The sequence below is a fragment of the Tursiops truncatus genome, chromosome 11 (genome assembly GCF_011762595.2).
Source record: "Tursiops truncatus isolate mTurTru1 chromosome 11, mTurTru1.mat.Y, whole genome shotgun sequence".
NCBI lineage: Eukaryota > Metazoa > Chordata > Mammalia > Artiodactyla > Delphinidae > Tursiops > Tursiops truncatus.
Window position 1 is genome coordinate 3,692,904 of NC_047044.1, and position 13,516 is coordinate 3,706,419.

A 13,516-nucleotide genomic window follows, 5' to 3' on the forward strand; every position below is an offset into this window, starting at 1 on the left:
CACCAGGTCACACTGGCCAGTTGCAGAGCCCAGGAATGGAAGCGGGTCTGTGCCGCCCACACCTGCCCTGCTGAGCCACTCCCGGATGTACCCAATTCCACTAGAGCAGCCGAGGCTCTCCCTTGGCCTCCAGGGGGGATATCAGGAAGTGGGACATTCAGAAGAGGAGAAGGGCATAGCAGGAGGAGGCTCCTGCCCCTGGATACCAGGCAGCAGGTTAGACCCTGAATGTGCAAGCAGGTGACGTCAGCCATCTGTGTTCAGAAGCTGGCCTTGACCCCTGCAGGGGCGAAGTGTCTCCTACAGGTCTTGGGTCCACACACCAGACAGAAGTCTGCCTGTTTGCCCTGCAGTTTAGGTAAGCCCTTTTCCAGGAACTGTCCAAAAACTCTGTGGGTCACTTGTTTGCCCTTTGCTGATGTGCAAAGCCTCCCGATGAGACGGAGTTTGTGCTTCTGGGGTGTCATTGGCTGGGGCAGTGGCCTCTGATCTCCTGGAAGCGTGCCCTCTGGTCAGGTGGTGGAAGTCAGCGGGGACAGGGGACACAGACTAAGAAAGGGAGAGTTCACTGTTGGCAAGTCCAGAGCCGCTCTGTGGCCCACGGCTGGACCTCAGCAGGGACCAACCATGGGCGTGTGCATGGCTGCCACTCTAGTATTGATGGCAAAACCTCAGGGGTCCAGGCAACAGAGTCTTGCCACACAAGTGAAGGCACAGAATTCATAACTGTCCCCAAAGCAGCTGGGTTCATCCTCATTTTGCAGAGGTAGAAACCAAGGGAACTACATCCTTTGGCCAAGGTCTCCAAGAGGGAGCAAAACCTGGCTCTCAGACTCCAAACCCACTCTACCACCTGCACCAGCCTCGGGTAACCCCAGGGCATGGCCGTCTCGTCCTGAAGTCTGCGCTCTCCTGGCCTGATAACCCGGCTGCCTCTGGTAGACCCGGGAGCATACTGTGAAGGATCAGTCTGGGCCCCAGATCTCCAGGGGGCAGGGGGCGGGCAGCAGCCCCACGTGCACAGGCCTGTGGCAGGAGAAATAGGCCACATGCAAGGGAAGAGTGGAAATGGTACAAGCCAGGAGGAGGTGGGCAGTGACCTGTAGCCTGGTGGCTTGTCTTGACTCCATCAGATCCGTAACAAATAACAAATAACAAATGATACATGTTAACCAAGTGTTGTCACTGAAGCGGAGCAGGTGGTGGTGGCTAAAGCTATGCACTCACTTGAGGTCCACAGGGTCTGGAACCTCCTGCAGGCCCAGCAACGAGTGCCGTCATAGACACCGGGCCCCTTTGATAACTAACCTGTCCCCAGCCAGAGTTTACAGACTGGCTTTGCTACAGCCCTCACCTGGGCGTGGGTCTCTGTCTCTGATATCTGCCTCTGTCGTTCTTGAGATGCCCAAGGCAGCTCACCGGCAGCAACGCTCCCCCACCTGCCACCATCCCTCCCAAGAGTCAGGTTCCCTCCTCGTCAGCACTGGCTATTCCAGCCCAGGTGGCTTAAGCTCCTTGGGACTGGCTGGGTCATTGATACCTTGGTTCAGAGCTTGGGTTTGGAGCTTCAGAAGCTGGAAGGTGAGAGTCTCACCGTAAAGCTGATATATAGATGAATTTGGTCCATAAAGTGCGCCCTGCTCTGCTGGAGACGGAGTTTGCAATGATCTGACCCGGATGAGGGTCCCCGACTGTGAATTGCACTGTGGTGGGTGGGTGAGGTCGGGGGGCGGTTGTGTGCAGAGATAAGACAGGTGTGTATCCCACAAATGCATAATAAATGCAGGTATCTGTGGGCATCACTGCCTCTGCCTGGGGCACCCCCCAATTCCTTCAGGAAATTAGTAGACAGAACCTGGGATTTGAAGTCAAACAGACCTGGATTCAAATCCTTGCTCTGCCTTTTACTTGCACTGTAACCTTAGGCAAACGACTTGACCTCCTGTCTGAACTTCCTCCTCAATAAAATGGGGCAGCGATGCTGAGCCCCCCAGGCCCTGGGGTGAGAATTAGGAAGGAGCGTGTAGGAAGCTCAGGGACAGGACCTGATAGGTCCTGAGACTTGGTGATCACCTGCTTGAGGGCACTGCCAAGGCTCTGTCACTTCCTCCAGGAAGCCTGCTTGGCATCCATCCCAGCCGCAAAGCTGCCCTCTTCCCTGTGTTGCCACCACCTCCCACATGGCTGTTGTCTGGTTCAGCACTGTCTTCACAGTGCCTATCTCCCTGCCTGCCTTGCCACTCAGAATAGCCCACACGATTGAGTCCTTGAACCTCTCCGGCATCAGGTGAGGTGCCTGTTTCTTCCTGGCTGCCAGCTCCCTCCCCCGGGCCTTCAGCCCTGGGTGCAGCACAGGGCCTGGAACCCACGCCGCCAGGCCCCATAATGTGTGAGGGAGCGGCCAGCATGTCTGTCAGCATATCCAGGCCTCAGTTTTCACTAAAATGAGGAAGTGGGCCATGGTCCTCAGTCCCCCGAAGGGACAGGCCACATTTGACGAAATGTTCCCTGTCTGTGGCAAAAGGGGCAGAAGAGCCAGGGACTTTGTGGAGAGCTTTCTGTAAAGCTAGTCGCCTTAAAGAAATAGGCTCTTTCTCCCTGGGTGTGTCCTTGACACTTTTAGCTGTTGTTGAAAATGCCTTTTCATACTAAAAGTGTCTCTGGACTTGACAGCCCCATGTCTGTCCCCAAAGCTGTGTAAAATGTTGGTTTGTGAGCCCAAAGTCCGGGCTGAACCCGCCCAGGTGAGCTCTGTTTACCGATAAACACAAAGCAAGTTGCAAAGGCCTCCTGACGTTTTTCCAGTCTTCTTGCCCAGCTCTCTCTTCCAGATTTACTTACAATATTTATTTTCACATCAACACCTTGGCTTGTGTTGAGACTTGCAGCTGGGAATATAACATCCTACGGGAGGGCCTGATTTTGATCTTTGACAAGTGAGGGAGCAGGGTGTGGGCAGCTGCCTCGGGAGACTCCAGGAGTCAAATCCACCCGGAGCCCCAGCTCACATGCCATCGGGTACCCTCGGGGCGGGGGCCAGGCCTGGGGATGAGCGTTTCCTCTGCCTGGGAGCCTGAGGTGTGCAGGGGAGGGCTTTCATTGGAGGCCGGAGGGAAGCTGAAATCTACATGCAGGAACACTCTAGAAGGTGCCAGTGGCATGGGGCAGAGGACACAGGACCAGCACCCTGGTAGGCAGGGTCCTTAATGGCTGGTGGAAAAGAGAGACTGGGGACTGTAGAGCCATCAGTTCATTTCTCTAAGTTGAAATATTAGATGAAATCAACTTTCTGGGCAAACATTACTGCTGAGTTTAATTTGAAAACAACCCCTCCCCTCAAAGGGATCTAGTGATTGCTAAGTAGATACCAAGGACTGAGCTGGTGCTTTCCAAGCGTGACACCCGTTTCACCATCCAGCGCCCCCAGCCCTGATTTCTGCCAGGAGAGCAAGGTGGGCTGTACCCACTTTGTCCCCGACTCCCTGGCCTCCAGCTTAATATGAGGGAGAGTCCCTGATTAGTTGCCTCCTACCTTGACTTCTGTCCTTACATGTCCGTTTCCTGTCAAGGTCAAGGCCCAGCCTTTCCAGACTGGCAAAAGCCCTCGGGGCAAAATCGTCGCACCATTCCTGCGCCCCGCCAGACTTGGCCTGGAGGTTCTCCACTATCTTGGCCACTCTTAGAGGCTTTTAGCATAATTTTTAATTTTGATTTTTTTATCAAGATAAATACAATTAGGAAATGTCCTTTTGATCATTTTTTATCTTGTATAAGATCGTTACAATATTGATTTGTTAGACTTGTTTACATATTAAATTATAAACATTTAATTTACCATATATTTTGCAAATCATGATTTCCAGTTTAATTTTATTTTATCTTTTTTTTTAAATCGTATGCAAGGTTTTTTCTTTTTGTATGGTGAATAGCATGTATTTAAAAAATTTTTTTATTGGAGTATAGTCTCTTTACAATGTTGTGTTTCTTTCTGCTGTACAGCAAAGTGAATCAGTTATACATATACATATATCCGCTCTTTTTTAGATTCTTTTCCCATATAGGTCATTTCAGAGTACTGAGTAGAGTTCCCTGTGTTGTACAGCAGGTCCTTATTAGTTATCGTCTTATATGTAGTACTGTGTACATGTCAATCTCAACCTCCCAGTTTATGCCTCTCCCCGTTTTCCCCCTGGTAACCATAAGATTGTTTTCTACATCTGTGACTCTGTTTCTGTTTCGTAAATAAGTTCGTTTGTACCAATTTTTAGATTCCACATATAAAAGATACCATACGATATTTGTCCTTCTCTGTCTGACTTATTCACGCAGTATGACATAACATAATTAGTTAAATGACTTTTTTATTCAAAATTTTTACTTGTTTCTAGAGACAGAGAGTCGGTCCAAATAATCTGGCCTGCGATTACTGGACCTAGAAGCTTAAACCATTGTTTCAATCGTTGGTGATATTTATTTATCTTCCCATTCAGGTGTTAAACGGCTCGAAGACTGGGTCTGCGTGTCCCCACCTCATGCTCTGCGTGTACCCAGCTCTCCTGGCACAGAAGAGATAGTAACTAGTCAGGGATTTTTGAGCACGTCCCTTAAGGGTGCTGTTGATCCGGAGGAAAGCAGGTGGGTAACTGCCCCTCTTCCTGGGCACAGGATCAGGTGCCCGGAGCCCCCTCCTGGCTCGGCTGCCTGGAGAGCGTGTTGATGATGTGCCCACTGGATACAGGGCACTCTGTGCTCAGCACCGCTCAGCCCCAAGCAGCCCTGAAGGCAGCTGCCCTCCTCCCTGCTCCCAACTGTGAAAACTGAGGCTGAGAGGCTGACCCATTGCCCTGAGCCTCATACCTGGGAGCTGCAGGCCTGGGCCTGGTGCCTGTTGGCCTGGCTCACGTGTCCTCACTTTTTCCACTGTGCCTACTACTCCCCTCCCGGGCGCTGTGACCTTGGATAGCCATGACCGTCCTGCATCTGTTCCCGACCGACCGTAAACTGAGAGGCAGGGCTGGATGATCTCAAAGTCCCCTGCTAGCTCAGGACTCTGCGCTGTGCTCAGGGGTGTGACCGTGCCAGGCCCCAGAGGCCAGCTGCCAGGCCCCAGAGGGAGGCATTTTTTCCTGCCTTGCTGGGGAAAAGCAGACACATGACTCTTCCGGCTGAGCTCTTGTGTGAATCACCACCAGCGACTCATCTTATGCTCTGTGCTTTGGAAATGCTTTTGGGACCAGCCTCCAGGCTTGGGGTCTGCCTGCAAGTTTGTGGCCTGGGGGGAAATCAGCTTCCTTTTTAGCCTGGAACCTCACAGGCCAAGGCTGGTCAGCTGAAAGTCACCCACCTCTGCTTCTACAAACACACAGCAGACAGACTGTGCCATGTCTCACCCCAACCCCGTACCAGGGAGGACACACTCGCCGGGCCTTCCTACCCTTCACTTCCTCTTCTGGGGACTCCTCCAGGTCTGCCTGCAGCTTTGGTCTAAAAATATGCTCTGGCTTCTTGCTGGAAACAGTAGAGGTGAGAGATCCTGTGGGTAAGAGGAAGAAGTTACCCGATGGGGCACGCTTTGGCCAATTAACAGAACAACGGGAACCCCAGCTGGCTGCCCCATGCATTCCCCTCTCATGCACCAGGATATTAGGGAAACAGAAGGCTGCCTCCCAGTCGGACCCGGGCCCCCTCACCCAGTAGCTCCTGCCCCTTTTGGAAGGCAGCCAGAGAAGTCGGTTGGGGAAGGGCTTCTTGGCAGGACCTGAGGTCCAACTGGAACTTTCTGGACTGGGGGGCTCCTTCAGGGCAGGACCCCATGGAATCCTTGCTGTGCCCCTGGGTCCAGGCCCAGGCCCTGAAAGGAAGGCTCAGGCAGCCACGGGGATGACACTGGGCCCATCCCTGAGAGAGGCTCCCTGTCGCCCTCAGCCATTTTGGTCAGGGAGCAAGGCCGAGCTAAGAGTCTGAGCTCTAATTCCGCCTCTGCTGGGTGAACTTGGCCAGTTGCCTCACCTCTCAGCTCCTCAGTTTCTTTGTGGGGAGAATTAAGGCTGCCCTTGGAGGGTCACTGTCAGGGTCAGAGGCAATGAAGGTCAGCATGGCTGCAGGCCCCTGACTCCACCCCCAACTCTGCTGGTCCTGCCCTTTCTGCTGGGCCCTCATTTCTCACTTCCCTTATCCTCCAGCCCCAGGCTCTGTTCCGCCTGCACAGCGCCCCACCCCCACCCCCCCATATCCCTGCATTGCTGGCAGCCTGACAGGCCGGGGCAGAGCCCCTGGGCCTGACACCTGGGGTCAGCCAAGGTCACATCCCCACCTCTCTCTCCAGCCTCTCTGCTTGCAATCTACCGTGTCCAATGTGCTTTTACTTCTGCAGGGCATCTCCTCCTCCCACTTCTGTTTTTCCTTTCATGCACCACCTCTTCCAGGAAGACCTCCCAGATCTCCCCTCTCTGGGCCGTGATCCTTTTCTGAGCTCTCTCAGCCCCAGTGCTGATCTCTGTGTGTTATACTAGTCTGTTTACTAATCCATCTCCCTCACTAAATTGGAAGTTTCTTGGGGATTAGGATCTTATCTGAGATTATTAACAACAATAACAGCAACAGAAATGATGAACTTTTAAAAAATCATTTTTTAAAAAAATTTTACATCCTGCATGTTCAGATCTAACAATGCCCAGCTACTTTGTGCAGAAGACTTTCCCTAGTGATTGCTTTTATACGTACTGCAGTGTCATTTTATGGTGAAATATATCACAAATGCATTCTATAATTTTGCTTGTTTTTAATACGATGCATATTGTATCCACTATAGTTAAATAAACTATTTTTCACATAGTAATTTTTAGTTGTGATAAAAGATACATCACATAAAATTTACCATTTTAAAGTATATGGTTCAATGGCGTTAAGTACATTCATATTGTTTGCTACCTTCACCACCATCCAGAACTTTTTTCATCTTTCCAGACTAAAACTCTGGACCCATTCAACTGTAGCTCCCCATTTCTCATTCAGGACTTTTAGCTGCTCTAAAAGAGATTTTTGGAACATCTGGTGAAATCAGAATGAGGTTTGTCCTCTAGATAGTGTCACATTGGTGTCAACTTCCTAATTTTAATCATTGTATGGTGGTTGTATAAGATAGTGATTCTTAAACATTTTGGTTTTATGACTACTTTATCCTCTTAAAAGCTATCGAGAACCCCAAGACGTTTTGTTTCCGTGGGCTATACTTGTCTATATTTCTGGTATTAGAAAATAAAACTGAAAAAAACTTTAAGTATTTATTAATTGGTATAAAAATAACACTAATAAGCCCTTCATATCTTAACATATGTAACATTTTATGAAAATGATTATAATTTTCAAAGCCCCGCCAGATTTTAAAAAACATTTTTTCAAATCCCCCTAATGTCTGGTTTAATAGAAGGTAGCTGGATTTTCCGTCTGCTTCTTCCTCTTTTTTTGTTTTTTTGGATGACTCCTATTTTTTTTAAATTTATGTTATCGAAGTATAGTTGATTTACAATGTTCAACAAAGTGATTCAGTTATATATATACATATTCTTTTTCATATTGTTTTCCATTATGGTTTCTCACAGAATACTGAATATAGTTCCCTGTGCTCTACAGTAGGACCTTGTTATTTATCCTCACGTCTGCTTCTGCAATCAATCTCTTGCAATCGTCGTTTTTGTTGACCTCTGTGAAGAAAATCTAGCAGGTGGAAGAAGGGGTGTAATTTAATAGTGAGTTCAGGTAATTGTGGGTATTCTTTGACACTGCCCCTAAACTCAGCAAGTGGGCGTTTCTCTTCTTTTTTGATATAACACTTTATTGCAGTATAATTCACATGCCATAAAATTCATGCTCTTAAAGGGCACGATTCCCATGTTTTTAGGACCTCACAGAGGCCCAGCCCTCACCACTGTCCACTCTTCCTGTGGCCTGGAGGGTGTTCGAAGGAGTGTGCTCAGCCCCGGGGGAAAATCAGGACTCCTGCCCCCAAACCTGATAGGAAGACAGCACGGAAGGGGAGTTGCCAGGAAGACAGGAGTCCAGTTAGGAGAATCCTCAAGCCCCCGGACAGGCTGACACCGAGTCCTTCTCCCCTCCTAAGGCCACACGGGAGGACGAGCTTCAGCAGGGTTGACCATAACCATGGAAGAGAGAGCATCCCCCGCGCCCGACACGGTAGGGCTGATTTTGCATCCTCTGGGAGGGGGATACATCAATACGAAGCCTCTGAGAAACGCGGGAAGAATTCGTGAACTGTCGTTAAGTATTAGAAAATAAAATGAGAGAAGCACGTGGAGGTCAAGAGCACAGCCGTTGTGTGAGTGGCCTGCGGCTGCTGTAACAAATGACCACAAACATAATGGCTGAAAAGAACCCAGGTTTATTCTCTTGCAGGTCCCGAGGTCAGAGTCTGATGTGGGTCTCACGGGGCCAATGTCAAGGTGTGGGCAGGGCTGAGTTCCCTCCGGAAGCTCCAGGGGAGAATCCGTTTCCTGCCCTTTTTCAACTTCTAGAGGTGCCCACGTTCCTTGGCTCGTGACCCCTTCCTTCTATTTCCAAGCCAGCAGGGTAGCATCTTCCAATCTCTCTCTGACTCTGACCTCCTACTTTCTCTCGTGACCCTTGTGATGACCTTGGACATACAGAGAAAATCCAGGAACATCTCCCCATCTCAAGATTCTTAACTAATCCCATCTGCAAAGTCCCTTTTGTCATAGAAGGCAGCGTATTCACAGATTATGGGAATCAGGATGTGGACATCTTGGGGGGTGTTATTGTGACACCACAGTGGTCGAGAGCGTGGCCACTGGAGCAGACTGGCTCTGCCATTTGCTGCCTGTGGGGCCTTGGACAAGTCATTTCACCTCTCCACGCCTCAGTTTCCCCATCTGTAGAGAGAAGACAATGACAGTCCTACCCCATCAGGCTGCTGGAAGGGTCAGTGAGGTCATAGCCATACGTTCCTCAGGGCAGCCCGGGCGCTCGACAAGGGCTGGGTGGAGGTTTGCACTTGTGGGACCATCAGAGCTACAGGGGGGGTGGACTTTACTGGCCATGGGCCTGGGGCAGGGGCCAGATGCCCTCTGCAGCCCAGGAACCTGGTCCTGATAGGGCCCAGGTGGCCCTCCAGCGCCCTGTCTGGGCTGCTCTGGTCAGCTCTGAGTGATAAATCTGCGTCCCAGAGCCCCCAGGGCCAGCCGCCTTCTCCCACCTCCACCCGGGGGAGCTTCCCGAGGAGCTGGGGAGGAGCCTGGGGGCGGCACCCAGGCAGCAGGCCACAGGGAGTTGTCCCGGTCCAACCCCCTATTGTGCAGGTGGGGAGACGAGAGAAGGATGAGCCAGCTAAGGTGGCCCAGGTGCTGCTGGTCTCCTGACTCCCGGCCCCCTGCTGTTTCCACAGCCCCTTGTGGCAAATGTCGAGGGATGTGGGTAGTGGCCATGTTTCTGGAATCTCCCCTGGCCACGGCCCAGGTAGCTGGGGAGGGACTGCCCCCTGAGATCACCCATCCATCTGTCCGTCGTCCCCTCCTAAGGGCAGTGCTGGTCACACCACACTCGAAGACCCTCAGGCGTGCCCTGGGAGGGTGCAGGAGGGCAGGGAGTGGCTGGGGGCGCCAGGGCCACACACAGCTTTTTCTTGGATTTAACACGTTTACATGAAAGGACTTGCGTTCCCTTCAGTGTCACGTCTTCCCGTATCACTGGGAAGTCACGGGCGCTGAGTGTGCACTTGGAGCATGGGTCATCCATTGGCCGAGTGGTGGAGAAGAGACAGAATCCGAATTTCTCCGTCCCACCCCACCCCGCTCAAAGCCTCCATTTTTCTCTGTTAATATATAATGTATCTGCATTTCTCTAATGCGTTGTGGTGTTGAGCATCCTTTCATGTGTCTGTTCCGATCTGTAGGTCTTCTTTGGAGAAATGTCTGTTTAGGTCTTCCGCCCGTTTTTGGATTGGGTTGTTTTCTTGATATTGAGCTGCACGAGCTGCTTCTAAATTTTGGAGATTAATCCTTTGTCAGTTGCTTCATTTGCAAATATTTTCTCCCATTCTGAGGGTTGTCTTTTCGTCTTGTTTATGGTTTCCTTTGCTGTGCAAAAGCTTTTAAGTTTCTTTAGGTCCCGTTTTTTAATTTTTGTTTTTATTTCCATTTCTCTACGAGGTGGGTCAAAAAGGATCTTTCTGTGATTTATGTCATAGAGCGTTCTGCCTTTGTTTTCCTCTAAGAGTTTTATAGTGTCTGGCCTTACATTTAGGTCTTTAATCCATTTTGAGTTTATTTTTGCGTATGGTGTTAGGAAGTGTTCCTTTTTTAAAAAACTAATTAATTTATTTATTTATTTATTTTTGGCTGTGTTGGGTCTTCTTTGCTGCGTGTGGGCTTTCTCTAGTTGCGGCGAGTGGGGGCTATTCATTGCGGTACGTGGGCTTCTCATTGCGGTGGCTTCTCTTTTTGCGGAGCACGGGCTCTAGGCACACAGGCTTCAGTAGTTGTGGCTCGCAGGCTCAGTAGCTGTGGCTCGTGGGCTCTAGAGCGCAGGATCAGTAGTTGTGGCTCACGGTCTTAGTTGCTCCATGGCATGTGGGATCTTCCCGGACCAGGGCCCAAACCTGTGTCCCCTGCACTGGCAGGTGGATTCCTAAGCACTGTACCACCAGGGAAGTCCCAGGAAGTGTTCTAATTTCATTGTTTTATATGTAGCTGTCCAGTTTTCCCAGCAGCACTTATTGAAGAGGCTGTCTTTTCTCCATTGTATATTCTTGCCTCCTTTATCAAAGAGAAGGTGACCATATGTGCGTGGGTTTATCTCTGGGCTTTCTATCCTGTTCCATTGATCTATATTTCTGTTTTTGTGCCAGCCACACCCGTCAGAATGGCCATCATCAAAAAATCTACAAACAATAAATGCTAGAGAAGGTGTGGAGAAAAGGGAACCCTCTTGCACTGCTGGTGGGAATGTAAATTGATACAGCCACTATGGAGAACACTATGGAGGCTCTTTAAAAAACTAAAAATAGAACTACCATACGACCCAGCAAGCCCACTACAGGGCATATATCCTGAGAAAACCATAATTCAAAAGAAACACGTACCACAGTGTTCACTGCAGCACTATTTACAACAGCCAGGACATGGAAGCAACCTGTGTCCATCGACAGATGAATGGATAAAGAAGATGTGGCACATATATACAATGGAATATTACTCAGCTCTAAAAAGAAATGAAATTGAGTTCTTTGTAGTGAGGTGGATGGACCTAGAGTCTGTCATACAGAGTGAAGTAAGTCAGAAAGAGAGAAACAAATACCGTATGCTAACACATATATATGGAATCTAAAAAAAAAAAGGTTCTGATGAACCTAGGGACAGGACAGGAATAAAGACGCAGATGAAGAGAATGGACTTGAGGACACAGGGAGGGGGAAGGGTAAGCTGGGACAAAGTGAGAGAGTGGCATGGACATATATACACTACCAAGTGTAAAATAGATAGCTAGTGGGAAGCAGCCGCATAGCACAGGGAGATCAGCTCGGTGCTTTGCGACCACCTAGAGGGGTGGGATAGGGAGGGTGGGAGGGAGATGCAAGACGGAGGGGATATGGGGATATATATGCATATGGCTGATTCACTTTGTTATACAGCAGCAACTAACACAACACTGTAAAGCAATTATACTCCAATAAAGATGTTAAAAAATATATATATAATGTAAGGGGTACTTATTTCAGAACAAGAGAAGGATCCTGCCCTTAGCAGCCTGTTTGACCTTGAGTGACTCCCTCCCCTCTACCCAGGATGTGCACAACCAGCCCGCCAAGCCGGGGAGGGGGCAGCCACGACCACAGCTGCACATCCCTGTGCCCCTCCCAAGAGCTGCCCTTGGAAGTTGGGAGCTGCACCAAGGGAGTGAATCTGACCTTCAGCAGAGTGTGTGCTGCCTGCAGGGGAGAGTGGGGAGCTCTCCAAGACCAGGGCTCTACTTCCTCATCCAGTAGAGGAGAAAGACGAGGGTCAGAGAGCCCCTGGACTCTGCACAGCTGAGTCACTGGTGGAACGGAAGCCCCGCCCGCCATCTTGAGCACGCACGCGTGAGCAGGACCGCGCACGTGTGTATATGCTTGTGTATGGGTGTGTGTGAGCAGGTATGCATTTCTGTCTGTGTGTGTGTGCGTGTGCATACGTGTGACTGCGTGCATTTGCGTGCCACCTGAGTATGTGCGTGAATGCACGTGTATGTGCACACGCGTGGACTAACAGACGTGCACGTGAGTATATGGTCGTGCATGTATACGTGTGCATCTGTGTGCACGGGTCTCCGTGTGCACGTGTGCCTGTGCACGTGTGTACATGCATGTGCACACCTCTGTGTGTGCTCACTTCTGTGTGTGAGTGTGCATTCACTTCCGCATGTGTGAGCCTGTCTGTGTGTGTTCGTGTCTCTGTGCGTGCACATGTGAGCTTTTCATTTTCTCTCGCGCGCAATCCACAGGGTTGTGGAGATCCGACGTAGCGGCGGAGGTGGATGCAAAGACAGGCCCAGGGAGAGCTGCTGGCCTGGGCCTGGCCCCGCCTGACACCCACGCACTGTGGGCTCAGCAAAGCCAAGGTCGCGGGCGGGATGCTCCCAGGACCAAGCTGCCGGCAACTTTGGCCGGCTCCGTTGCTTATTTTTCAACTTCTCCCACTCGAGGGCATCTTGCTGTGTGTTCTGGGTCCAAGCCCGATCCGAGGTCCACCTGCTGCCCCTCCTGGGGGAGTTCCGTGTTCCCTCTGCTCACGCCCACCCGCTCCAGGCCAGCCTCTGGGGGCCCCCTTCCCCAGGCTCTGGGGGACTTCTTTTTAAGGCCCCGCCGTCGTGCGAACAGTGTTGGTTTCTCTATCGGTTGCTTCAGCGGGAACAAAGGCAGAATTGTGACGACTTGTGGGAAAGGGCAGCCGTTTTGCGGCATAAAGGATATATTTTTTCCTTCCCTGATCCGAGCCCTGGGCTCGGATGGGCTGCCTGGGAGTTCGGAAGCGGCTTCTGGGAGAAGGCTGGGCAGGCGGTGTGGGTGGCCAGCGGGTCAGGGTGCCTGCAGTCCCCACAGTGCCTCGAGGGGCGCCTGTTCCACTCCTGGAGTCCCACCCACGGCCCACCTGCGAGTCGCGAGGCGCAGCCGATCTCTCCTCGCCCTCGGCCGACGCCCGGCCGCTCCAGCGCCCCTCGTCCGCCCGCCTCGCTGCCCTCCTCGGCCCCTTAGGCTGCGCCCTCTCCCTCCCGGCTCTGCTCCCCGGAGCCCTTCTCCTCCTCTCCACTGGGCTGCCCCCGACCCTGCTCTGGCTCCGTGGACCCCACAGGAGTCAGCGCTGCCCGGTCTGCCCCCAGCCCGGCCCTCCCTCCTGAGCTGCCCCCCGGGGTGCCTCTCAGGAACCCCCAGGTTGCCCCGAAGCATGACACCCCTCCAGGGTCCCCATCTTGGCCAACAGCGCCACCCGCCGGCCATTCCGTCCAAGCC